This window comes from Cibotium barometz, chromosome 43 (assembly GCF_041138505.1).
Source record: "Cibotium barometz isolate CiBa-2024 chromosome 43, ASM4113850v1, whole genome shotgun sequence".
Classification (NCBI taxonomy): domain Eukaryota; kingdom Viridiplantae; phylum Streptophyta; class Polypodiopsida; order Cyatheales; family Cibotiaceae; genus Cibotium; species Cibotium barometz.
In genome coordinates this window covers 20,820,918-20,848,630 of record NC_141088.1, presented here as the reverse complement: position 1 = coordinate 20,848,630, position 27,713 = coordinate 20,820,918, and the positions used below count along the sequence as shown (strand labels likewise).

The following is a 27,713-nucleotide window of genomic DNA, read 5'->3' as shown; positions in this document are numbered from 1 at the left end:
GCACTGTTTCATGTGCAGGACAATGCACACCTGACGTTGGACTCCTGTGGTGGAGGACAATCCACACCTATTCTCAGACAACTGAGATGGATCTCTGGCTGACTCGTCCCGGACTGGGCTCACATGGGACTAGTTCACCATCCCAGGTCCTGCACCTTCTGTACAGAAATGTCTACGTGGCATCCAAGTGCAGGATGCACGTGACATCCCCTTCTGCTTAACTTAACAAAAGTTGCATAGCCTCCAAATAATCCTTCAATAACGTCGGATAGTCTTTGAAAAACTATGTCGAGCCATACTGCTCCATGGGTTCCTCGGTCCTGAACTGTCGTAGTCTTCGACCTGAGCCATGCTTGAAACGATGCAAAAGGATCTGTTCTGGAACCATAACTTTTGCTTCATCAATAATGTCTGGTTCCGTTTCGTTTTTCACCTCTGAAGCGGGTGGACCTGCATATGGCTTTAACCAACTCACATGAAATACATCGTGCATAGTCCAACTCGGAGGTAGCTTTAACTGCATAGACACCTCATTAATCTTTTTCCTGATGGAAAAAGGTCCGAAGCTCCTTAAAGACAACTTTGGGCATCGCTTGCCCACCTGTTTTAATCTTTGCTTCATAATCCGAAGATAAACCCAATCCGCTTTCGAAAACTTCATATGCCTTCGGTCTTTATTGGCCTGTCGAGTGTAGGCCTCTTGCGCTTTAGCCAATCTGTCTTTTACTGCCTCTAAAATCTCCTGGTAAGACTCCGTCACTCTGTTCCCCTCCGGTACTGAAGACAGAGTCCTGGTCAACAACGACTGGAGAGGTCTTCCAAACGTAGCCTCATATGGAGTCCTACCAATAGCTGAAGAAAAAGAATCATTTAAAACAGCTTGAACTAAAGGCAAATACGATTCCCACTTACTTTGATGATCGTGGAGGACCACTAAAGATAGAAATAATTAACACATATCAAGTGGTTGCAACTTGGACGAAAACTTCAGTATCAAGTTGCTTAAACGTTTGACAAAGTACATATCTAACTTTTCAAATGTTACAGAAAGATATCAAGGTTTTCAAATTTAAGTTTCCAAAAACTCAAAAGGTTTTGCGAGCTTTTGAAACTCTCTTAAGAAACAATATTCTATGATGACTTTCAAGGTGCACGTATTACATTTTCAAATAGATATAGGTCTTCTATGCTAACTTTCTAGGTGTTCATATTTGTTAAGTATGCATGTAGAGAGAGATATATATATGTGTGTGTTTTAAAGAAAATCATTATTGATTATTTATATATTTTCGATGAACGGGTTCAAGAAGTTCATATGTGCATAATACATTAAATAGTATTTTTTATCAAACGAAAAACAGACCACCCTAAAGATAGGTCTACCTTGGTGGATAAATTTTCCTAGATGTCTTCCTCCCCCCTCCCAAACACCACACATGCCTGTGTGGTAGCTGGTCTGGCAATTGCGCTGCTTTTTTGGATAGAAAGAATTACATTGCAGTCAAAACCATTATTATTGTTTGATAAAAACAACCAAACTCTCGTGATTAAGGTAAAACTTTCTTACGTTACAGAGGCATTAAGGTTCTTGCATAAAAACCACCCTCCCCTTGAGATACAAAACAATTGGGAATTCTTTTTTACATCAAAGATCATATCTTGAAAACTCTGAATGAGTCCATAATCTTTCGTAGATCACCTTCCTCCTTGGCTAACACATACTCAAGAGCTTGTAATCTCAGCTCATATAGCCTGCTGTTCTCTACACCTAATACAGAAAGATATCTCCTGTCCCAAACTAACTGCACAACTCTATCTTGTGGCATTACAGCCAACTGCTGATTGTTTGCATAAGACTTCACATTCACCTGCTCAACACCAAATATAAATGCTCTATGAGTTTTATGCTCACGTGGAGGGAACATACGATATCCACCTTAAGAAACACCACAACACAAGTTCTGTTCCATACAATTCTGTTAAAAAAGTATCATTCACCTGGGCAGGAACAAGGAAACCAAACACACTGGCTTCAAGACTAGGAATATGAAAACACCAAGTGCAATAATTGCACATTAGAACACATATAAGCCGTGCAAAAACAAAATAATCTACCTGCATAGCAGCACCTCCCCAAGCAGTGGACATTAGCTCCCTGCATGATGACATTGAGGATGACAGATCATGCACCCCAGTGGTTTCACTGGCCTCATTACTCTCTATATTCACAAGGCAGAGTAGTACACGGGCCTAATCTCTATCGCTTTTTTATCTTCCATGTTTATGTTGATGATTAGTTTACACATGAAACGAATGTAACATTTTTGGTCTCAGAGACCAATTTGGTCTTTACTAGTCACTAATAAAATCTCTCTCTCTCTCTCTGTCTTGCATCTTTTAGGGTTTTTTGGCTTTCTAGGGTTTTGTATCTGCAAGGTTTAGAATTTCTCAATTTTTTGGGTTTTCATGTAATAGGGTTTTTGCACTCTCTGTGTATTTTTGTCTTTTAGGGTTTTTGGCTCCCTAGGGTTCTTGCATTTGTAGGGTTTAGAATTTCTAGATTTTTTTGGGTTTTTATGTATTAGGGTCTTTGCACTCTCTCTCGATTGCTTTCTTTTCTACTTTATCCTTCCGGCTCTTCCCCCTGCAATGTCTGCACAAACACAGTCATGGAAACCACACCACCAAACACATGCTCATAGAAGAAATGGGCAGTTTCGGTATCGCTTTTTTATCTTCCATGTTTATGTTTATGATTAGTTTACACATGAAACGAATGTAACAGTTTTGGTCTCATAGACCCATTTGGTCTTTAGTAGTCACTAATAAAATCTCTCTCTCTCTCTCTCTCTCTCTCTCTCTCTCTCTCTTTTGCATCTTTTAGGGTTTTTTGGCTTTCTAGGGTTTTGTATCTGCAGGGTTTAGAATTTCTCAAATTTTTGGGTTTTCATGTAATAGGGTTTTTGCACTCTCTGTGTATTTTTGTCTTTTAGGGTTTTTGGCTCCCTAGGGTTCTTGCATTTGTAGGGTTAAGAATTTCTAGATTTTTTTGGGTTTTTATGTATTAGGGTTTTTGCACTCTCTCTCGATTGCTTTCTTTTCTACTTTATCCTTCCAGCTCTTCCCCCTGCAATGTCTGCACAAACACAGTCATGGAAACCACACCACCAAACACATGCTCATAGAAGAAATGGGCAGTTTGGGAAGCTGACGGCCTTATAGGCGGAGGCATATGTGGCAGACAAACAGGACAACACTCAATCAATGAGCCTGACTTTGCATGATGGTTCCTCATTGTGAGGGGCATCTTGCTACAACGCTCAGACTGTTGGCCTTATATCTCTAGTTCATCATTGTACATATTTCATGATAAGTAATACAAGAGAGACTAGGTCATCTTCTCTACTGTGCATTGAGCATGAAGAAGAAACAGTTTTTTGAATGGGTTTAACTCTCTCACTAGGCGCTAATCACAATAAATACATTTCCCGCAAGCACCCATTTTACAATGATGGTGATTAGGCGCTAATCACAATCAATCAATCATAAATATGTTTCCACAGGCATGAAGAAGAAACAGTTTTTTGCATGGGTTTAAGTCTTTGATTAGGTGCAAATCACAATCAGTCAATCATGTTGCATTGAGCATGAAGAAGAAACAGTTTTTTGCATGGGTTTAAGTCTTTGATTAGGTGCTAATCACAATCAGTCAATCATAAATACGTTGCCGCAAGTACCCACGTTACATTGGTATCAAAGAGTCGGGTTTTGACAAAAAGACTGCAGCTTTTTGTGAGGGGAAAAGGATGGAAGGCCCAACAATACGAGAGATCAAAGTGAAACCACAAGGCATGAAATATGTGAGTGAATACATATAAAAAGGTGAGTGCAGATATGTACAAGAGCCCTCATATGAGAGGACTCTGAGCAAAAAGAAGACCAGTGCAGAAGCAGAGAAGGACGTCGGAGCTGAAGCACGGTCGATGACGAAGGCTCGCGTCGATGTGAGGCAAAGCACTCCAAGGCGATAGTGGCAGCGAAAAGAGGTAACGTCAATGACAATGATGGAGGTGCAGTCTCTGATGACATGGGTGCTGCATACCTGGAGCAGAGAGGTCCGCTGTCCCGAGTGGTGCAAGCTCTGGTGACACGGGTACTGCGTACCTGAAGCAAAGAGGGCTGCTTTCGTGATGTGTAGCAGAGAGGGCTGCCGTCCCGATGTGTAGCAAAGAGGGCTGCTGTCCCAAGGACTGTGCCAAAACGCATAAGATATGTTGGATGAGAGCCCTGATGTATGCGCTGAAGAAGGCTGAGATAAACGCTGATATAAACCCTGACGTAAGCCTGATGTAAGCGCAGATGTGGGCTGATGTGAAGCGCTGATGTGAGCTGCAGCAAAACGCAGGTGTTTGCTGAAGCAAAACGCTGATTTAAGCTGATGTATAAACGCTGATATATGCTCTGATGTAGGCACTGACATATGCTGAGGTGAAACGCAGATGTGAGCTGATGTAGGCCTGATGCAAGCGGCAGAATACAGCCTGATGTTGGCTGATGAGAGACCTGAAGTAGGCGGCCTGGACCAGCAGAGGAAAACGCAGATGAGAGCCTCTCCTTGTAGGCAGCCAGATGGTACCTAATATGGTGATGAAGTGGTACCCTGCATGATGAGGTATGGGCAATGCTATTTATAGTAGAGGGGGGTGCCGGTCAGTCACCATAAAGGTGTAGGCCAGCAGCCAAGACAAAAACCCCAAAAATATGAAATATAAAATAACCAAAAAAATCCCTTTTTAGGGCTGGAAAAGTGTTGTTTCTTCACACCCCCTCTCAAGCCAAAAAAGGGACCATGAGAGAAGATGAAAGAAGATGAAGTATGCCAGGGTCCCACACAAACACAATGGCAGAAGGAATGTATCCCCCTTTGGAAACAAGAACTGATAAAGTCGGAGAGGGCGATCGTGATGGCAAAGGTGGTGTGGATGAGGTGATGTGCATGGGTTGATCGTCTTCCAAAATATGATCTTGAACAGGATTCTCCACTGAGTAAGAAATCCCATTTCCTATGTGGTCCAGATCAGAGTTTGGAGAAGCATCTTCTGGTGAGAAGAATCGGTCCTCCGGAAGTGCGGGTAGACGATCCATGCTATGTGCTCTCGAGGTCTTCAATCCCTTTGCTCACTGTAATATGCGGAAGCTTCGGAGAAGAATCGGTAACTTCAATACTCAAAATTCAGCACTCTTTTCGCGACGGAAATTAACGCACAAACTGAAAGGAGATGTGCAGAAAATAGAGAGAGAGACGGAGAGATGGAGAGGACACAGTCTTGGGTCCCAATTACCCTCTGTAGGGCTCCCACCACGGATTGTGTATTTGCTTTATTAGAATGATGTGAATCTGAAAAGAAAATACAGAATTCTTGACCTTTCTTGGCTGGGAAATCCCTACCCTTGACCTTCAGTTCTCCACCCCTTTGCTTAGCAACTCCCTTGGCTTGTCTAGCCCTTGATTTGCTTGAGCTCTTGGTGAATAATGAGATGATTGAATGGGATTGTGGCCTCCACTATTTATACTACTTCCCAACAGCAGTCGGCCAGTAGATAAACAGGCGGCCAGTTCTAAATGTCTCCCACGACTGAGATAACAGCATTAAATGCTGGAAAAATCACCTAAAATGCTGCGCATTATTCCCTAGATGACTGGGCATCATGCGCTTGCTTCCAGAGGGCTGGGCACAGCCTTTGCCCACATTCCAAGGGCTGGGCAGCCTGTATGGGCTGCCCCATACCTGCCCTACGGCCATGAAAAGGCTGTAAACTCCTGGAATTTGCCTTATTCTTGCCCTAGGGCTATCCCACAGCCCCTCCATGGCTGGTGGGTTCAGATTGGGCCTTCCTGGCCCTCATGGGGGGGTTCCACACCATTCCCATGCCCACGCTAAGATACGGGGTAGCCCTATGGGCTGGCCCCTTGTCCTAAACACTAACTACTCAGTGATCTAGCATCCGGTACCATACCAAATACACAGAATCACTGACATCATTCTAGAAGGAGACTTACAGCGCGGACTGGCACTGTTTCATGTGCAGGACAGTGCACACCTGACCTTGGACTCCTGTGGAGGACAATCCACACCTAACCTCGGACAACTGAGATGCATCCCTGGCTGACTCGTCCCGGACTGGGCTCACATGGGACCAGTTCACCATCCCAGGTCCTGCACCTTCTGTACAGAAATGTCTACGTGGCATCCAAGTGCGGGATGCACGTGACATCCCCTTCTGCTTAACTTGACGGAAGTTGCATAGCCTCCAAATAATCCTTCAATAACGCCGGATAGTCTTCGAAAAACTTTGTCAAGCCATACCGCTTCATGGGTTCCTCGATCCTGAACTGTCGTAGTCTTCAGCCTGAGCCATGCTTGAAACGGTGCAGAAGGATCTGTTCTGGAACCATAACTTCTGCTTCATCAACAATGTCTGGTTCCGTTTCGACTTTGACCTTTGAAGGGGGTGGACCTGCATATGGCTTTAACCAACTGACATGAAATACATCGTGCATAGTCCAACTCGGAGGTAGCTTTAACTGCATAGACACCTCATTAATCTTTTTCCTGATGGGAAAAGGTCCAAAGCTCCTGAAAGACAACTTTGGGCATCGCTTGCCCACCCGTTTCAATCTTTGCTTCATAATCCGAAGATAAACCCAATCCCCTTCCGAAAACTTCATATCCCTTCGGTCTTTATTGGCCTGTCGAGTGTAGGCCTCTTGCGCTTTAGCCAATCTGTCTTTTACTGCCTCTAAAATCTCCTAGTAAGACTCTGTCACTCTGTTCCCCTCCGGTACTGAAGACGAAGTCCTGGTCAACGACGACTGGAAAGGTCTTCCAAACGCTGCCTCATATGGAGTCCTGCCAATAGCTGAAGAAAAAGAATCATTCAAAACAGCTTGAACTAGAGGCAAATACGATTCCCACTTACCTTGCTGATCGTGGACATAACACTTCAGCACATCAAAGGCCAACTGGTTGTATATCTCTGTCTGGCCATCCGTCTGTGGATGGAATGCATTGAAAAAATTCAACTTAGTACCAAAATTATCAAACAATGCCTTCCAAAAATGACTGGTAAACTTGGCGTCTCGATCTAACACTATGGTCCTAGGAATCCCGCCAATCGAGTACCAATGCCGAATGAACAACTCGGCAGTCACATTAGCCCTGCAAGGAATAAGCATAAACCTATCAACAATAGTTAAGCACTGCGTATTACGCTTACTCGGACTGGGAGGCAGATTTGTGACAAAGTCCATCGAAATGTCCTGGAAAGGACCCTCAAGAATTGGCAAGGACTCTAACAACCCTATCTTCTTTCCACGAGGCGCTTTCACCTTTTGACAAATGTCACATCGTTGTACATATGTAAACACATCACGCCTCATCTTTGGCCACTAGTATTGCCGTTCTAATTTCTCCAGAGTCGAATTCATGCCCCTATGACCACCTGTAATGGCGTCATGGGCATCATGGAGAAGAGCTGCCCTGAACGACTTCATGACACATAGTCGGCCTTTGTAGAAAAGCCAACCATCGCGTATCAGAAAGTGGCATGGTCCTGTGGCATCCAATGCTTGTTCCCACTGTGTACCGAATTCCTCGAGATCCGCGTACGTGTGCTTCATGTCCTCCAGTCCTATACCAACAAGATCAACTCTAGTGGTCTGAATCGTAGACACTTATCCCTTCCTACTCAAAGCATCGGCCACTCGATTGGCCTTTCCTGGAAGGTACTCAATCATACCACCGAATTGCTGGAATATCTGACTCCAGCGGTGTTGTCGATCACTCCACTGTGCACTTGGCATCGTCTGAATCCAACGTAATGCCTGATGGTCAGCGCGAACCTCGAAGTCACGGCCATACAAAAAATGTTTCCAATGTTTCAAGGCCTATATAACTGCTAGGAGTTCACGATTGTAGACTGAGTAGTTCTTCTCGACGGGCAGTAACTTACGAGACGTAAGCTACTGGATGACCATTCTGTTGCAATACACCTCCAATTGCGATGTTACTCGCATCGGCGATCACCTGAAATGGGTCGTCCCACGAGGCAAGAGCTAAACAAGGCGCTTCTGATAAAGCCACCTTGAGGTTCTAGAATGCCTCCAACGCTCGTGGAGTCATTCGAATCTTTTGCCTTCTTGTTTTCACTCCCTTTAGCAGATCGGTGAGATCTGCCGAGAGGTCAGAAAACTTGTCGATGTCCTATTAGTTAGTCCCTTAGATGTGCCTTCCCGTACATTATGTTCACGGTGGATACCAATGTGTATCATTAATTGGTTTATCGTCTTGTGTCAGATAGCATCACATAATAGATGTAGCAATGCACATTTTAAGAATTAAGTGGTAATGGTAAAATATGCCTAGCATATACCCACAAATGATCTGATGTCATAGGCTGTCTGAGATACTTCCCAATTGACAATCTCGGCCACTTTAGCCGGATCAAGTCGAATGGCTTCAGCACTTATTATATATCCCAAGTAATGCACCTGGAACAGATAAAATTTTGACTTCTTTTCATTGACATAGAGCTCGCTGCTTTCTAGGAACTTAAGGACTTTCTCCACATCAATGTCATGCTGCTCAACCGTAGCTGAAAATACTAGTATGTCGTCCAGAAATATGAACACACACTTTCCAATCAAATCCCGGAAAACACGCATCATCATGCGGTTAAATGTAGCTGGGGCGTTCTTCAAGCCAAATGGCATGACCACAAATTCATAGTGGGCTCGTTCCGTACGGAAGGCTGTCTTGGGGATGTTCCCCTCCACAATCTGCACCTGGTGGTACCCACTCTTTAAATCCAGTTTTGAGAACACCTTTGCTCCATTCAGCCTCTCGAGAATATAGTCAATTCGAGGCATTGGGAATCTGCTCCTGATAGTCAGCTTGTTGAGTGCACGATAATCAACATACAAACGGGAAGACCCATCTTTTTTCTTTAAATCCAATTTTGAGAACACCTTTGCTCCATTCAGCCTCTCGAGAATATAGTCAATTCGAGGCATTGGGAATCTCCTCTTGATAATCAGCTTGTTGAGTGCACGATAATCGACACACAAACGGGAAGACCCATCTTTCTTCTTGACAAATAAGATCGGTGCTGCAAATGGCGACACGCTGAACGGGGGAAGCTGGGGGGAGAGGCTGTCCCGAAGAAAAATCTTTTGGAACTTTTCATGGAGAACCGAGTACTTCTCGGAAGCACTGGCCACCGTCTGGGCTGTGTGGATGTAAATCATCGCACACTGTGCGCCTTTCCTGACTGCTCACTTAGCCTGTAAGTGGCTTATGAGCGAAAAGTTCGGAATTCCTGGTTCACACTTAATGGTCACTGGGGCGTTTGACACATTCCGATTGATCTGTAACGTGTGCTTGTCCCACTTGACATCAGGAAGAAACTTGTGAAACCACTGAATACCCAGAATTATGTCTGCTCCGACAAGAGGGGCAACCATAAAATCACGCACAAACTCTATGCCCTGAATCACTAACTTAGCACCTAGAGCTTCATACTTGACGCTCGTTGTCATGCCTGTGCTAAAACCCTCAACCTGTTTGTCCACTGAAGTCAGATCAAAACAAGCACGCCTAGCGGCCTGTTCCGTGCCCACATCCTCCGTGCTGCCGCTGTCAAACAAGACAACGACTCTCTCGCCACCTATGTAGCCAAAGGACTTGAGCAATTCGTTGCGCTCATACTCCTGGTCATGGGCGCCCTTCTGCTTATCTTCGAGCTCCCGCCTAATAATTGCTTCAACTGAAGCACCGGGGTTTGAAGAACTAGGGGTAGCCGCTGGGTCTGTGTGGGAGCTGAGCTCACCACGGAAGCTATGGAGGCGGCGGCAGCGGGCTTTGGAGGCTTCTTCAGACAATCCCAAGAAGTATGTCCTTTTGTATGACAAAAGAAACATCTACCCTCCTCCTTGTACTGAGAAAGCTCCTCAGCACTTCACTTGCCACCTGTCTTGCCTGCCTCCGCTTTTTGGTCTGGAGTAAGCTTAGACGCATTGTTCGAGTTCTTGGAGCCAGAGGCTCCCGGGCTCTGTCCTGGGGAAGACCCGTCTGGTTCTGGACTTTGCCCCCCGAGGCGGCAGCCCTGGGAGAAGCCGGCTGGGAAGTCTTGGGCTTGCCACCATTATGTTTCATTTCTGCACTCTGCGCAAGCAAGAGTGCGTCCTCAAAGGTGGCTGCACCTCCCATTGGATTTGCGTGTCCAAGCCATACAAAAACTGCCCTTTCTTGTCCGTATCAGATAAGCCTAATTGCAGACATAAAGTCGAAATTCTATTGGCAAACTGAAGGACTGGTTGCACGTTCTGACGCGCTCCCTTGAACTCGTCTTCGAGTCGCTCAAGGTAGTGGGGCGGTAGAAACCGCTGCTTAAGGTCGCGGACAAACTCGTCCCACACATAAGCTGCCATACCTGCTCTGGTATGGGCATGAGCCCACTCAGTCCACCAAGGAATGGCCTCACCTTCCAAGTACCAACTGGCTAAGATCACTCTGTCAGTATCTGTTTTCCTAATTGTGGCAAAGTAAGCTTCAAATTGATGTAACCATGAATAGAGAGTTGTGGGATCAAGTTTACCATTATACTTACTGAAGTTCATTTTCTCGGGAAAATGATTCAAGGGCGCCGCCGATGTCAATCTGACGTCCAATGCTTTGAGGTAACGCTCGTGTTCCACGCGTCACATGGCTTCGTCTTCTCGTTGTCGGATCTCCAATGCACGCATCTGCAACTCAAGCAAATAGCTTGGCTGTGGCTGTGGCTGTGACCCTGTGAGAGGGTTCCTGAGTCAAGGATCTGGTATCTGGGATACGGAAGGAGAGGGAGAAGGAGATGGAAAACGCGACGCTGGAGAGCGGGTACGCTCCTCCAGAGCCAAGATCTGCGCCTTCTGCTCATCCAACTTGGCTGTCTGTTCGCATCATCTGCTGGAACATGTCTGTGACACTCAAGCCTGGTGCCCTAGCTGGGCTGCCTGGTGCACTCTGGTCCCATAGTTCTTGGTTTCTCTCGTCGTCGAAGCTCGCCATAGCAGAAAAATGCACTTCCTTTCCGGAATGCAATCTGACCATCCACTATCTGTGTGGGAGACGTCGGGAGCCTTCCGGAGGCTAAAAACCAACCGTCCTTCGAGGGACAGGAGTCACTCCGAAAGGGGTAGACACCGGCGTCTAAAAACCAACCACACGAGCGAGAAAAAAAAAATCTGGTTTCTTTGCTGAATCTTTGTACTTGAAGTAGGCTTTGATACCACTGTAATATGCGGAAGCTTCGGAGAAGAATTGGTAACTTCAATACTCAGAATTCAGCACTCTTTTCGCGACGGAAATTAACGCACAAACTGAGAGGAGATGTGCAGAAAATAGAGAGAGAGAGGGAGAGATGGAGAGGACACAGTCTTGGGTCCCAATTACCCTCTGTAGGGCCCCCACCACGCATGGTGTATTTGCTTTATTAGAATGATGTGAATCTGAAAAGAAAATACAAAATTCTTGACCTTTCTTGGCTGGGAAATCCCTACCCTTGACCTTCAGTTCTCCACCCCTTTGCTTAGCAACTCCCTTGGCTTGTCTAGCCCTTGATTTGCTTGAGCTCTTGGTGAATAATGAGATGATTGAATGGGATTGTGACCTCCACCATTTATACTACTTCCCAACAGCAGTCGGCCAGTAGATAAACAGGCAGCCAGTTCTAAATGTCTCCCACGACTGAGATAACAGCATTAAATGCTGAAAAAATCACCTAAAATGCTGCGCATTATTCCCTAGATGACTGGGCCTCATGTGCTTGCTTCCAGAGGGCTGGGCACAGCCTTTGCCCACATTCCAAGGGCTGGGCAGCCTGTATGGGCTGCCCCATACCTGCCCTACAGCCATGTAAAGGCTGTAAACTCCTGGAATTTGCCTTATTCTTGCCCTAGGGCTATCCCACACCCCTCCATGGCTGGTGGGTTCAGCCTGGGCCTTCCTGGCCCTCATGGGGGTGGTTCCACACCATTCCCATGCCCACGCTAAGATCCGGGGAAGCCCTATGGGCTGGCCCCTTGTCCTAAACACTAACTACTCAGTGATCTGGGATCCGGTACCATACCAGATACACAAAATCACTGACATCATTCTAGAGGGAGACTCACAGCACGGACTGGCACCGTTTCAAGTGCAGGACAGTGCACACGTGACCTTGGACTCCTGTGCAGGACAATGCACACCTGACCTCGAACAACTGAGATGGATCCCTGGCTGACTCGTCCCGGACTGGGCTCACATGGGACCAGTTCACCATCCCAGGTCCTGCACCTTCTGTACAGAAATGTCTACGTGGCATGATGCACGTGACACTCATGATAGCTCTGATACAATGTGAGGCAAGGATGGAAGGCCTAGAAATACGAGAGATCAGAGGAAAACCACACAGCATGAGTATGTGAGTGAATATATATAAAAAGATGAGTGCAGATATGTAAAAGAGCCCTCATATGAGAGGTGACTCTCAGCAAAAAGAAGACCAGTGCAAAAGCAGAGAAGGACGTCGGAGCTGAAGCACGGTCGATGACGAAGGCTCGCGTCAATGTGAGGCAAAGCACTCTGAGGTGACAGTGGCAGCGTAAAAAGGTAACGCCGATGACAATGATGGTGGTGCAGTCACTGATGACACGGGTGCTGCGTACCTAGAGCAGAGAGGGCTATGATCCGAGTGGTGCAAGCTCTGGTGACACGGGTGCTGCGTACCTGAAGCAGAGAGGGCTGCTGTCTCGATGTGTAGCAGAGAGGGCTGCCGTCCCGATGTGTAGCAGAGAGAGCTACTGTCCCAAGAGCTGTGCCAAAACGCACAAGATATGCTGGATGTGAGCCCTGATGTATGCGCTGAAGAAGGCTGAGATAAACGCTGATATAAACCCTAACGTAAGCCTGATGTAAGCGCAGATGTGGGCTGATGTGAGCTGCAGCAAAATGCAGGTGTTTGCGGAAGTAAAACTCTGATGTAAGCTGATATATAAACGTTGATATATGCTCTGATGTAGGCGCATATGCTGAGGTGAAACGCAGATGTGAGCTGATGTAGGCTTGATGCAAGCGCCAGAATACAGCCTGATGTTGGCTGATGAAAGCCCTGACGTAGGCGGCTTGGACCAACAAAGGAAAACGCAGATGAAAACCTCTGCTTGTAGGCGGCCAGATGGTACCTGATATGGCGATGAAGCGGTACCCTCCATGATGAGGTATGGGCAATGCTATTTATAGTAGAGGGGGTTACTGGTCGGTCACCATAAAGGTGTAGGCTAGCAGCCAAGACAAAAACCCCAAAAATATGAAATATAAAATAACCAAAAAAAAAATCCCTTTTTAGGGCTGGAAAAGTGTTGTTTCTTCACACCCCCTCTCAGGCCAAAAAAGGGACCATGAGAGAAGATGAAAGAAGATGAAGTATGCCAGGGTCCCACACAAACACAATGGCAGAAGGAATGTATCCCCCTCTGGAAACAAGATCTGATAAAGTCGGAGAGGGTGATCATGATGGCAAAGGTGGTGTGGATGAGGTGATGTGCATGGGTTGATCATCTCCCAAAGTATGATCTTGAACAGGATTCTCCACTAAGTAAGAAATCCCATTCCCTATGTGGTCCAGATTAGAGTTTGGAGAAGCATCTTTTGGTGAGAAGAATCGGTCCTCCAGCAATGCGGGCAGACGATCCATGCTATGTGCTCTCGAGGTCTTCAATCCCTTTGCTCACGATAGCTCTGATACCATGTGAGGGCAAAAGGATGGAAGGCCCAGAAATACGAGAGATCAGAGTAAAACCACACAGCATGAAATATGTGAGTGAATATATATAAAAAGGTGAGTGCAGATATGTACAAGAGCCGTCACATGAGAGGTGACTCTGAGAAAAAAGAAGACCAGTGCAGAAGCAGAGAAGGACGTCGGAGCTGAAGCACGGTCGATGACGAAGGCTCGCGTTAATGTGAGGCAAAGCACTGGCAGCGGAAAAAGACAACATCGATGACAATGATGGTGGTGCAGTCTCTGATGACACGGGTGCTGCGTACCTGCAACAGAGAGGGCTGCCGTCCTTAGTGGTGCAAGCTCTGGTGACGGGTGCTGCATACCTGAAGCAGAGGGCTGCCGTCCCGATGTGTAGCAAAGAGGGCTGCCGTCCCGATGTAGCAGAGAGGGCTGCTGTCCCAAGGGCTGTGCCAAAATGCACAAGATATGCTGGATGTGAGCCCTGATGTATGCGCTGAAGAAGGCTGAGATAAACGCTGATATAAACCCTGACGTAAGACTGATGTAAGCGCAGACGTGGGCTGATGTGAAGCGCTGATGTGAGCTGCTGCAAAACGCAGGTGTTTGCTGAAGCAAAATGCTGATGTAAGCTGATGTATAAACGCTGATATATGCTCTGATGTAGGCACTGACATATGCTCAGGTGAAACGCAGATGTGAGCTGATGTAGGCCTGATGCAAGCGCCAGAATACAGCCTGACGTTGGCTGATGAGAGCCCTGAAGTAGGCGGCCTGGACCAGCAGACGAAAACGCAGATGAGAGCCTCTACTCGTAGGCGGCCAGATGGTACCTGATATGGCGATGAAGTGGTACCCTGCATGATGAGGTATGGGCAATGCTATTTATAGTAGAGGGGGGTGCTGGTTGGTCACTATAAAGGTGTAGGCCAGCAGCCAAGACAAAAACCCCAAAAATATGAAATATAAAATAACCAAAAAAAATCCCTTAGGGCTGGAAAAGTGTTGTTTCTTCACACTTTTTCTCTCAAGAAGGCGTGGTGATCCAACGCGAAGAACCCTCAAAAAGATATGCCTTTTTTCAAGGTGGAGGTTTTTTTCCCAATATCTTGCAACATGTGAGCAGAGTGTTCAGCCCAAGCATAAGGAGGCATATGAGCACTCAAGCCCTTGCATAAAGGGAAGCATAGAGATCATAATCATCATCTTCAAGCGCTTCAAGGTGGCTGTGAAAGCCAACATTCAGCCCATTAATGCAACATCCCAAGGGCAGCCAGGGGGAGGCAAACGCAGCCAACAAGAAGTCATCATCGGCATCCAGATCCAGTAGCAAAACATATCAAGACAGGCCGGCCAGAAGGGAACGCAACTACAAGGTAGTGAATGCACATCGATTTCATATATCTGGGTATAGGCCTCTCCCTTGGCTCCCTTGGCCATGCCCACTAGCTACACCCACCCTTCCTCCATTGCGCAAGGACGAAACCTTCGTTTAGTCCTTAACCAAAAGGGTCTGTTTCTTTTTCATTCCCATAGGTACATGTGCTTGTCCAGATCCATCATGCAGGTCAAGATAGGGTTTCATCAGAGTCCTCCATTCCTTCAAAACTATTCCCAACACATGGGAATCCCTCAATAAGCTACTACCATATTGTCATGTGCATGAAAATGCCATGGACATTCTCTCGAGCTAGTCCACAAGGGGCAGCCAGAAAAAGATCAGAAGAAGACCAGAGTTAGGAGCAGGCTACAGTTTGGAGCCAATATTGGACTGGAGAAGGACTTGGATCCCTGTCGGCTGTACCAGAACAAAGCAGGAGCTGTCGGCTGAGACTAGAAGGGCTGAGACTAGAAGAGCTGTCGGCTGAGACTAGAAGGGCTGTCGGCTGAATCAGAACCCAGGCGGCTGCAGGTGCATCATGTTGATGATTTTATGTCCAGTCGGCTGGCCAACCAGCAAGCCTATAAAAGGCGTAGATGCTCATCATTGTAATTCATTCAACTCCATAAGAGTTGGGTACTTCGGGTCCAGCATTAGGACCAGATTTTGGGTGATGTTCACCTTTTGTATGAGGCAGCCTAGGGCTGTAGAAAAGTACCTTTTTGTACTATATGATATCTACTGAAATTCCAGCCATATCTCTCTCTCTCTCTACTCTCTCTTCATGTCTGCGTTTTGCATCAGCATGTTTCCAGTAGTGTTTAGGGCTGAAAGAAGACTCTCAGAGCTTCCGCGTGTTACATTGGTATCAGAGCATCAGGCTTAGCAAAGCTAAACACTGAATCAGTCCCATATGATGGTGTACAGGTCCAAGGTACAGGAAAGTACACAGATACAAAGCCCAAGGCAAGGAACACAGAATCGGGAAGAGCTCCCAAGAGGTTTGTTGGTGGTATTCCACAAAGCCAGAGGGGATGGCGGTCCTGTGACCCAGATAGGTTCTCGGGCAACGGTCCCAAGGGAGGATTATCCTCCAAGGGGTGATGTGAGAGTGCCAGACTCATTTCTCAGGAATGAAGACCAAGACAGTGTTCAAAGTCAGGGCAAGAATGGATTGGGGACTGGAGGGAACAGATGCATAGATCTTATTCAGAGCAAAGTGGTTTTGGAGACCGGGCTGCGTTTTCAGTGAAAAGGGTTGCCAGAGTTGGATGGATGACAGAGGGACTCCGGGAATAGAGTGGGATGATGACAGTCATCCAAGAACAAGTTGGAATCCCGTCATCAAGTTTAGCAGAGGGGGATGTCATGTGCATGAAAATGCCATGGACATTCTCTGGAGCTAGTCCAAAACGGGCAGCCAGAAAAAGATCAGAAGAAGACCAGAGTTAGGAGCAGGCCACTACAAATTAGTTTTCATCTTCTTTAATGACATACTTGTGTATAGAAAGTCAAGGGAAGAGCACTTGATGCATATGCAACAAGTGTTGAAGGTGTTGAGAAAAGCAGGAGCTGTCGGCTGAGACCAGAAGGGCTGTCAGCTGAATCAAAACCCAGGCGGCTGCAGGCGCATCATGTTGATGATTTTATGTCCAATCGGCCAGCACTCCATGAAGTCCAAAAGCCTATAAAAGGCGTAGATGCTCATCATTGTAATTCATTCAACTCCATAAGAGTTGGGTCTTGAGGGTCCTGAATGGAGAGAGTTAGGGTTTCATGTGGGAGACATACACAGAGAAGAAGGGAGAGAGAGAGAGAGACATGTGGGGATAAGTCAACTCACAGTATGAGTGTGTGACTCCCCTATCACACATGTATATTTGCTCTAGTACACATAGTGCACTTAGTACATTAAAAGTACTAAGTGTACTATGTACTATAAAACTTATGGGCTTGTACACACTACAAGGGTGGGCATAATGCCTTTACCCCAACAACCTCCCACTTAAAGGCAAAGTGCCCTTAAATGAAGGAAAAAAAAAATCAGCATGTACATGATAATATACAAGGCCATATCAAGGCTGAAACTGGCCTCATCCAATGCCCATCAAGTGTCTGCAATGAGCAAATCGCTCTGGAGGCAAACTCTTTGTCAACAGATCAGCCGGGTTGTCATCCGTATGAATCTTGACAAGCTGAATCAGCTTGTTCTCTATCACCTCTCTGATGAAGTGATACTTCACATCCACATGCTTCGTCTTTGCATGAAAGACAGGGTTCTTTGCCAACTGGATGGCACTCTGACTGTCACAATGCAACAATGGAATATCCCCTGTAAAACCCAAATCAACCACTAACCGAGATAGCCATAATGCCTCCTTGCAAGCCTCTGTGGCTGTAATATACTCGGCCTCTGTAGTAGTAGATAAGACAGTGCACTTCTGCATCCTGGATATCCATGACACAGCACCTCCTGTGAATGTAAACACATAACCGGTAGTAGACTTCCGGTTATCTGGATGACCGGCATAATCCGAATCCGTGTAACCATGCACTGATGCATCCTGTTTGCCAAAGCATATGCACATATCTTGTGTGCCCTTCAGGTATCTCATGACACCTTTCACTGCTTCCCAATGCTTCTTGCCAGGGTTGGCCATGTATCTAGTAACCACTCCCACTGCAAATGCAATGTCCGGCCTAGTAGCAACCATGGCATACATGAGACTGCCACAAGCTGAAGCATACAGAATCTTGGCCATATCAGCCCTGTCACTGTCCGACTGTGGGCTGTCCATAGCACTGAGTTTCACATATGGAGGCAAAGAAGTACTAGTCTTCTTCCCCCCATCCATATTGAACCTCTGCAAAACTTTGCCAATGTATTCCTTCTGAGACAAATACAACACATGCTGATTTCTGTCCCGAAGTATCTGCATACCCAAAATGTGATTTGCATCACCCAAATCCTTCATATCAAAGGTCTGATGTAGCCTCTTCTTCAAGGCATCCATCTCTTTACGAGATTTCCCGGCAATCAACATATCATCAACATACAAGATGAGGATCAATAGACTGCCATCCAAAGCTTTCTTGGTGTATAAGCAGTGATCTATGTCACTCCTCCTGAAATCCTGGGATTTCATGAATGTATCAAATTTATGATACCATTCCCTTGGTGCCTGTTTGAGCCCATAAAGACTCTTTTTCAGCTTGCATACAAGCTTCTCCTTTCCATTCACTGCATAACCCTCTGGCTGTTGCATATATATCTCCTCATGGAGATCACCGTGAAGAAAAGCAGTCTTCACATCCATCTGAATCAAATCCAGATCATCATGAGCAACCAAAGCTAATACAGCTCTAAGTGTGGCCATTTTGACCACTAGAGAGAAGATTTCATCGAAGTCCACACCATATTCCTGCTTGAAGCCCTTTGCCACTAACCTGGCTTTGTATCTTGGCTTTGCATCAGGTGCAACTTTGAGCCTGTAACCCACTTGCATGGCAAAACCTTCTTACCTGCAGGCAAATGCACCAACTTCCATGTTCCATTTTTGTGCAGAGAATCCATCTCTGACTTCATAGCACCCTCCCAAAGAGCCTTGTCTGTCCTCTGTAAAGCCTCCTTATAATATGAGGGCTACCCATAGTCAGTGAGCATCAAGTAGTCAACCCCTGGAACAAACCTGTCAGGGGGTCTGGAGGGTCTTGTGGACCTTCGTACCCAATGACCATCATTTGCAGGTTGCTGTCCAGCCTGCATATCACCTATTGGTGGCTCCTGTTCCATGCCATAAGGTTGAAAGATCATGCCCGGTATCTCCTCTAACTGTGGGATATCCATAGGGATATCTTCTGCCATCTCTGGCTGTCCATTTGGACCATTTTCAGCACCATTTAAGGGCTGGTTTTGATGCTGTAATGGCTGATTTACAGCCCTTGGTTGTTGTCCATGATGTCCATCATCATCAAAGATGACTCTGCCAGGCTCCTGTTGCCTTGCAGGCTCCTTATACATGCATGTTTCATCAAAAATGACATCATTGCTGCATATAATCTTTCTATTCACTGGATCCCAAAGTCTATACCCCATTTCACCTCTGTCACCATATCCTAGGAATATGCATTTGTGAGACTTAGGATCAAGTTTGGTGCGTATTTCCCTGCGTATGTGCACGTACGCAACGCAACCAAACACTCTCAAGTGCTTGTAGGACGGAGGCTTCCCTGTCCATACTTCCTCTGGTACTTTCCCACCAAGCCTCGTGTTAGGTGACCTGTTTATAAGATGAACGGCTGTCATGACAGCTTCAGCCCAAAAACCATGAGGTAACGCAGCATGTGACAACATAGAACGGACCTTCTCCTGAATGGTCCTGTTCATCCTCTCTGCTGTCCCGCCTAAAGCCTTCAGTGTTTTGCCAGTTTGATTCTCAACATGAGCAACAAACTTCTCAAACACTAAGAATGTATCACTCTTCAAACGAAGAGGATAAACCCACACCTTGCGTGTGGCATCATCAATAAAGGACACAATATTTTGCCCCTCCCAAAGAAAGCTGAGGCATCTCACATACATCTGTATGCACAAGCTCTAACTGAGCATCTTTCTGTCCAAAAGCTTTCTTGTGGGGGCACTGGAGTTGCCTGCCATATATACAATGCTCACAAAACTGAAAGCTTGAGAACTTTAGAGAATGCAAGTAACCAAAACGAGACAATTGCTCCATTCCTTTGACACTCATGTGTCCCAACCGGCTATGCTACATAGAGATTTCCGGCAGCTCGGTTGCATTTACATTAGCATGGTGACAAACATTAGCATGCATCAAGTAAAGAGTGTCCACCTTAGAGCCTCTGGCAACAACCAGTGAGCCCTTACTAATCTTCCACTTTCCACCACCAAATGTGGTAACATAACCAACATCATCAAGCTGTCCAGTAGAAAACAAGTTCTTCTTGATCTCAGGCACATGCCTGACATCATGGAGCATAAGCTGTGAGCCATCTGAAAATACAAGCCTCACATCACCTCTGCCAAGAATCTTGCATGCATGGTTGTCACCCAAATAAACTACTCCTTCATTGCCAGTAGTATACCTGACAAACAAGTCTCTGCAACCTGTGACATGAAAGGAGGCACTTGAATCAATGATCCATGAGTGCATACCATGACCATCTCCTGCAAGAAGTGAATGGGCATCAAGTGAAGACATGAATAGGACTTCATCCTCACTGTCACCTCCATGTGACACATTGACTTCTTCAATCTTGACTCCACTTTTGCCCTTTGGCTTTGCATCTTTGGCTTCATCTTTGTCTTCTTTTCCTTTGCCCTTTTCCTTTTGATCATTCTTCCATTTGTAGCATTGCTTTTTGAGATGTCCCTTCTTGCCACAATAATGGCATTCCAAGTCCTTTTTGGAGCGGGACTTGCTCCTTCCCCGTTCTTGGCTTTTACCCCTTTGCTGGGATCTCCCACGTGTATTCATTGCATTGGACTTTCCAACAGAGTTGTTCTTCCTGTTCATCTCCTCTTGAAGGAGAGCATCCTCCACATCTGCATATGACAGCACAGCATAGCATTTGAATTGCTAGTGGCTGTCCTGAATGTGTCCCAACTCTCTGGCAAAGTGCATAAGAGAAAGGTGGCTTTGAACTCATCGTCCATTGCCAACTTTTGATTGATGACCTGGCTGACAACACCATTAAACTCATTTAGATGGGCTGTCATAGACGCCCCTTCCTTCATTTGAAGACCTATGAGTTTCTTCAACCAATACACTTTGCTTGAGGCACTTTGCTGGGCATACAAGTCCTGCAATCTTTGCCACATTCCCCAAGCTGTCTTCTCTTCACGTATGCTGAAAAGTAAAGTGTCTGACACACACAACATGATAGTGGATCTTGCTAGCTCATCCATATCTTCCCATTCTTCAGCAGTAAGAGAAGCGGGCATTACACCCCTTTCTTTGATGGGCTTGTGCTGCTTCTTCTGGAGCAACACATTATAGCACTGGGTTTACCAAATGTCATAATTATGTGAGCCTTCACATTTCTTGATGTGAAGCAATGAAGAGCTCTCACCTGTGGTTGCCATAGCAATATGCAACCTTTGACACAGTCAATGCCTGACTCCCTGCAAGATGTGCAAACACTGCACCAAAAGCACACAAAGTGCTCACAGTTGTTCTCCCAAAGTTTATCTCCCACTGCCGAAGCACGAATGCAACTCTTCTCCCTCTGAATGTGATAAAATCACCCAAATCTGGTTGCTGCAGATTTATGACAGCACCTTAGATGTGCTCTATTCCCCTTCCAAAGTACTGTACAACAGTACTAAGTGCTCACCAATGATGTACCAAATCTGTACCAGCAAATACAGCAGCTGAAAATGAACCTTTTCCTCACTCAAATCAATGTACAGCCATGCCAAAACTTGTACAAAATTGTACCAAATCTGTACCAACAAGTACAGCAGCAATAAATGCTCTCCTCGTTGTCCAAATGAGTGAAAATCAGACCTTGACAGTCCCCACCACTGCATACAACAGTCCCGGATAGAAATTGGGCAAAAGCCCCTTGACTACAAGTGGATTACTGAGGGTTCAAGGCATAAAAGTCTTCCCTGCTGCTTTGCCAAGCTCAACAAGCACAAAATCTTGAAAAGCCCCTTGATTCAAGATCAATTTCTGATCATGAATGATACATTAATGCACATGAAGGCATCCAGAGTCTTCACAATGCTTCCCCCTGGCCACATATACATCCAATACATAAAAGCCCCTTGATTTACTGGCACATTGAGTGCTTGACAGGCATCAACACATTGCCCAAAACATCAAATGCCAGTGCCTGTATGCAAATCAACCCAATTGGCACAAAAGCCCTTTGATTTTCACTCCAATTTCCTGCAATTTTGGCCCAAATGTGAGATTGCTCACATCATACAGCATGTATGAATGCCCAATGGCACAATTACATCAAAAGTCCCAAATGTTAACATCCAATTTTCTGCAATTTTGGCCCGAATGTAACCAATGTCACCCAATGTTGCCAATTTTGCTCAAAATCTGAGCCATTTGGACCTGTACCTGCTCAATTGATGATAATGGACATGCAAATCCCAAAAAATTGAAGCAAATACCTCAAACAATTTCTGATTTCTGTTGCAGCAGGGGGGGTGTCGAATTTGCTGCTACTATGCAGGTACGGATGCAGGTGGGCGGTACCTCGTGACTTTACCCTCTGTTACCTTGTGGCGCAGAGGACCAGGTTGACATGATGAAGCCACTGGATGGTTGCGAGGTGTGCAGCTGGATGCGAGTGGTTGTAGCGATGGCCACTAGGCACTGAGCGGTTGTAGCGCTGGCCACTAGGCGGAGGCGGCGGCAACAAACAAGGCCTGGCCACCGCAAGGAGTCGGCGGGTGCTGGCGTCTGTGGTGGAAACAGGCCGCGCCGCTCGAAAGTGCGGACTCTGTGCACTTGTGCTGCCCAGGCTAGCGGGCAGAGAGTGGTGGGCAGCGGCAGTATCGCCGAAACGGGCTGAGCCTCTTGCACTCGTGCCACCCAGAATAGCGGGCGGAACGTGGGAGGATTGGCGACTGGCTGTGAACGGGGTCTGGATGGCGGCGGCTCTAATATCGCTGTTGGTCACACCTGTAAGCGCACACACGCGCACGATTTCCAGCTCATGCGCTTTCAAGCGCTTCACACTTTACGCACGATTTCCTCTCTGCACGCTTCACAGCTCTGCCGGCTCGTGTGACGATCTGCAAGCCGTAAAACCCTTCGCTTCACCCACAGCTGTACGACAGCAAGTTCTCCCTCTCACTGTCTTGCAGCGCACATGCTCCTTGCTGAGCACCAGAAAGCTCCAAGCAATCTCCTCTGCTCATGCCAAGCTCAAGGCTCCATAGCCGAGCTTCTTCTTCGCGATGAAGACGACTCCGCACACCCGCACACACACGGACACAACCGTGGCTCTGATACCAGTTGAATGGAGAGAGTTAGGGTTTCATGTGGGAGACATACACAGAGAAGAAGGGAGAGAGAGAGAGAGAGAGAGAGACATGTGGGGATAAGTCAACTCACAGTATGAGTGTGTGACTCCCCTATCACACATGTATATTTGCTCTAGTACACATAGTGCACTTAGTACATTAAAAGTACTAAGTGTACGATGTACTATAAAACTTATGGGCTTGTACACACTACAAGGGTGGGCATAATGCCTTTACCCCAACAGGTCCAGCATTAGGACCAAATTTTGGGTGATGTTCACCTTTTGTATGAGGCGGCCTAGGGCTGTAGAAAAGTACCTTTTTGTACTATATGATGTATACTGAAATTCCAACCATATCTCTCTCTCGCTACTCTCTCTTCATGTCTGCATTTTGCATTAGCATGTTTCCAGTAGTGTTTAGGGCTGAAAGACGACTCTCAGAGCTTCCGCGTGTTACACATATTATGACACAACCCATGGAGAACCATTTTTCTAGCAATTGGAGATTAGGTTAGTAACGTGTCAACAAGCAAGGATTGCACCAAGACAAGTGGTAAGTCCATCCCTAGATGAAGCTGTAGGAAATTGGGTGGGGGGCCAAGTCTCGGGAGGTCACCTTCCTAGTCGAGTTCACGCCAATACGCGCTTAACTTGGAAGTTTCCATAAATTGGTCTAGCCATCCAAACCACAAAACCTAAAGGTGATGGAGGACCTCTAGTCTATCGATTTGTGGGAATCTCCTAGTGCTACGCTTTGGCACCACTTTTCTCAACACCCCCCTTGGTGCCAACTTGTCCACTTTTTCTTAGCTTAGAGGTTGAACTTGTCCATGTTTTTTGGCTCACAAGGAATCACACATGCAACTATGGAGGATAAAATATCATCATTGTGGTGGAGTGTGTAGAAGAGAGATGAAGTAAGCAAAGAAAGAGAAAGAGAGATACTCAAGCCAAGAGAGCACAACTCAAATGATACTCACTATGATAACGAATCCACCCAAATACAAACCCCCTCTCGCCTAAAGCAGGGACAAAAAGGGAATGATGGAGAGGAGCCTTTTATAGATACAAGGCATTACATAATCCAAAAACATCCAAAATACAAAATATATAACTCAAATTTTGGGGGAATACTCGGACAGAGAACCCAACACATACAACTGAAAAGATAGATTGTCGGAAGTTTAACAAACTTCCCAAAATATCATCATCATGATGGAGTGTGTAGAAGAGAGATAAAACAAGGCGAGAGAGAGAGAGAGGGAATACTGAGGCCAGGTTTGCGAGGATGATGACATATTATGAGCCTACTTTATTGTACACACGAGGTCTATGTTGTACATTGATCCTCTCTATCCTTTTGGCAGCTAGTCTTTTACTTTTTTTCATGTTGCCTTGACATCCAATTTACTTATGGATCACATGTAACAGCTTTTGGACCCTTCAGGTCTTTCACAGACGTTAATAACATCTCTCTCTCTCTCTCTCTCTCTCTCTCTCTCTCTCTCTCTCTCTCTCGCACACACATATCTGATCCACTAGCTTAGCTATGATTTCTGAAGTCTCAACGTGTCTCACCTCTCAAACAGTGTATGGTTGTATGAAACAACTTAATCATTTCTCTCAATGGTAATTCTTAAGGGAGGGTTAAAACTTTAAGGTCTCAAAACCTATTAAAAAATTCTCACCGTCTCTCCAAATGTTAAGGGTAACTATGCAAACCACACTTTGTAGTATATTCTTTAGAGTTTCAAGCACTCCAAATTTGGTTTTTTTGAGCACTTCAGTGTGAGCAAAATAAATAGCTATTTAGAGTTACGGATGTTGAAAACTGCTGTACCCTTCAGCTATCCAAACATTGATATGTGCACAAGCAGTCAAGGGCTGTGTACACCAATGCCATAAATACAAACCTCAATGTCATGATTGAGTTTGTCACCGTCAGCTAACATAGGGTTTTGTAAGAGCAAATATACACTCAATGTCATGATAAAGCTTTTCTTCTTCATCAACTAACCTAGTTTCACAGGAACATACATACATTCCATATCATAAGAGCATACATACCCCAATGTCATGATACAGCATTTCAAGATCGGCAAACCTATGGTTTGCCAGGTTTGTAGAAGGCTGTACATACCTCAATGCCCCCCCACCCATGAGGCACAGGCAGTGGATACAGAGAACCCAGATGAGGTCATTGACACATCCCTAACATAGTGAATCCCTTCCTTCATTGATAAAGGCCATGTATTTTGTCTCTGCATGGCACTTGTACCACATCACAAGCTTCTCTCTCTCTCTCTCTCTCTCTCTCTCTCTCTCTCATGTGCATGCATGTGAACACAGACATATCTGGTCCGTGGGCTTAGCTATGACAACTGAAGTCTCACCATGTCTCATCTCTCAAACGGCATATGGTTTGAATGAAACAACTTAATCGTTTCTCTTACTGGCAATTCTTAAGGAAGGCTTAAAACCCTACGATCTCAAAACCTATCGACACATTTCTCACCGTTTCTTAAGGGAAGCTATGCATACTGCTCTTTCTGATATATCCTTTAGAGTTTCAAGCACTCCAAAATTGTTTTTATGAGCGCTTTAGTGTGAGCAAAATAAATAGCTGTTTACGGTTAAGCATGTTGAAAACTGTTGTCCCCTTCAACTATCCAAACATAGATATGTGCAAAAGCAGCCAAGGTCTACATAAATGCCATAAATACATACCTCATTGTCATGATTGAGTTTTTCACCATCAGCTAACGTAGGGTTTTGCAAGGGCAGACATACACTCAAATGTCATAATAAAGCTTTTATTCATTGGCTAACCCAGTTTCGCAGGAACATACATACATTCCATACTATAAGAGCATACATACCCCGATGTCATGATACAGCATTTCACCATCGGCAAACCCTACGTTTTCCAGGTTTGTAGAGGCCCGTACATACCTTGACATCATCAAAAAACCTTTGTTTCATCACACTCTCTAGGGTTGCACAAAGATAATACACTACACTGAAAACTGTTCTTATTAAGCTAGGGTTTGCCTGCTAATCTAGGGTTATCCATATTTGAAACTTGATGAGCAAAACACACACGCACAGCATGCATATCTTGATGTCAAGATACATAACTCGATTTCGTGAAGATGATCTTTCCATCTTTGAAACTTGGGCCATGACTATGAGCCAGATGTCATAATGGAGCCAAAGGAATATATATCTTTTTGTCATGATAGAACTTCCCATCATCAGATTATAGCTATGTGCTAAAACAGCCAAGGGCATGCCCATCTCAATCATGATGGTGCTAAGGGCATACATACCTGGACAACTTATGAGAAACACAGGAAACGGCACCCCTCCAGGCAGAAAACAGTGTTTCCCACATCTGCTCAGCCTTAAATGCAGGGAAAACAGGCCATTTCCCCCTTTTCACTTTTTCCCCTACTCTTTAGCATTGTACAAGAGCCACAAGCACATCCCAATATTCTACACCTCCACTCCTCCTTCAAGGCCCTACCTAAACCCCAGGATGACATGGCATTTCCCCTGTGATGACAATGAGGTACGTATGCTTTTGGCTCCATTGTGGCATTGGCGTATTTATTGGTGCACTTGGGTCCAATAGGACATCTAGGCATGCGTACACATAAGTTGCGCTTGTATGACATCGATGTGTGTATGCATCATAGTCGTGGGAAACGGAAACAGAAATGGAAACCAATGGCAGATTTGAGTGGGTTGAAATGACAGGCATGCATGCCTCAAAGCCATAGCAGGCAAGAGACATGCAGACGTCATGGCATTCAGAAGCTAAGGGTATAGAGGAGCCAAGGGCATGCATACTTCAATGTTTATTGGAACAAGATCATGCACATGGGGTATCCATGCATACCTCAATATCATAGTAGACCTTTCCATCATCTGCTACTCTGGAGTTGGCGTAGACAATCTTGGACTCTCTGCGGACGCCAAGTCTGGTGGACATGAACTCTGTGCGGCCTGGTCAGGGGTGCCGAGATCCACCACTTCTTTGAACCGGGAAGACGAAGGGGAGCTCATCTCCACCGATACGTTCTCGTCCAAATGTACAGGGTCCCTGAAGAACACATCCGCCCCCGCCCCCCTCACTTGAATCCATCCCTCCGGATAGCTGAAGGAGTATCCGTCCAAATTGTCAATGTGTCGCCTGTAGCCCAGCGAAACCTCTGCGGCGGCAAGACTTGGTTGCAATGATTCAACCAAAAGTGGAAAACCTAACCCTAATTCAAGCAGGTTTCTGCGAGATAGACTAGGAGTGAGCTGACCGGAAGGGCGGCATGAGGTGACCGGAGTAGTTTTTCGATGCGACACAAGACATTGCTTCTCGTTCCTGCACAAAGGGGAGGTTAGACAAGGAGTGTAACACTTGGCCATAGCTGGCAGCAGCCATAGCCGTAGCTCGCGAAAGTAATTTGACTGACTCTACAGGATTTCAGGAGCCGCATAAGTGAAG

General features: G+C 45.8%; 1 pseudogene across 1 annotated transcript; it reads right to left on the bottom strand.

Moving 5' to 3' along the window:
* Positions 1 to 1,519: 1,519 nt before the first annotated feature.
* LOC147613675 (psbP domain-containing protein 1, chloroplastic-like) lies at positions 1,520 to 27,713 on the bottom strand (annotated as a pseudogene). The gene is made up of 2 exons (XR_015263257.1): positions 27,114 to 27,713; positions 1,520 to 1,868 (listed from the first exon to the last, which is right to left on the bottom strand). The product of XR_015263257.1 is annotated as a psbP domain-containing protein 1, chloroplastic-like (transcript).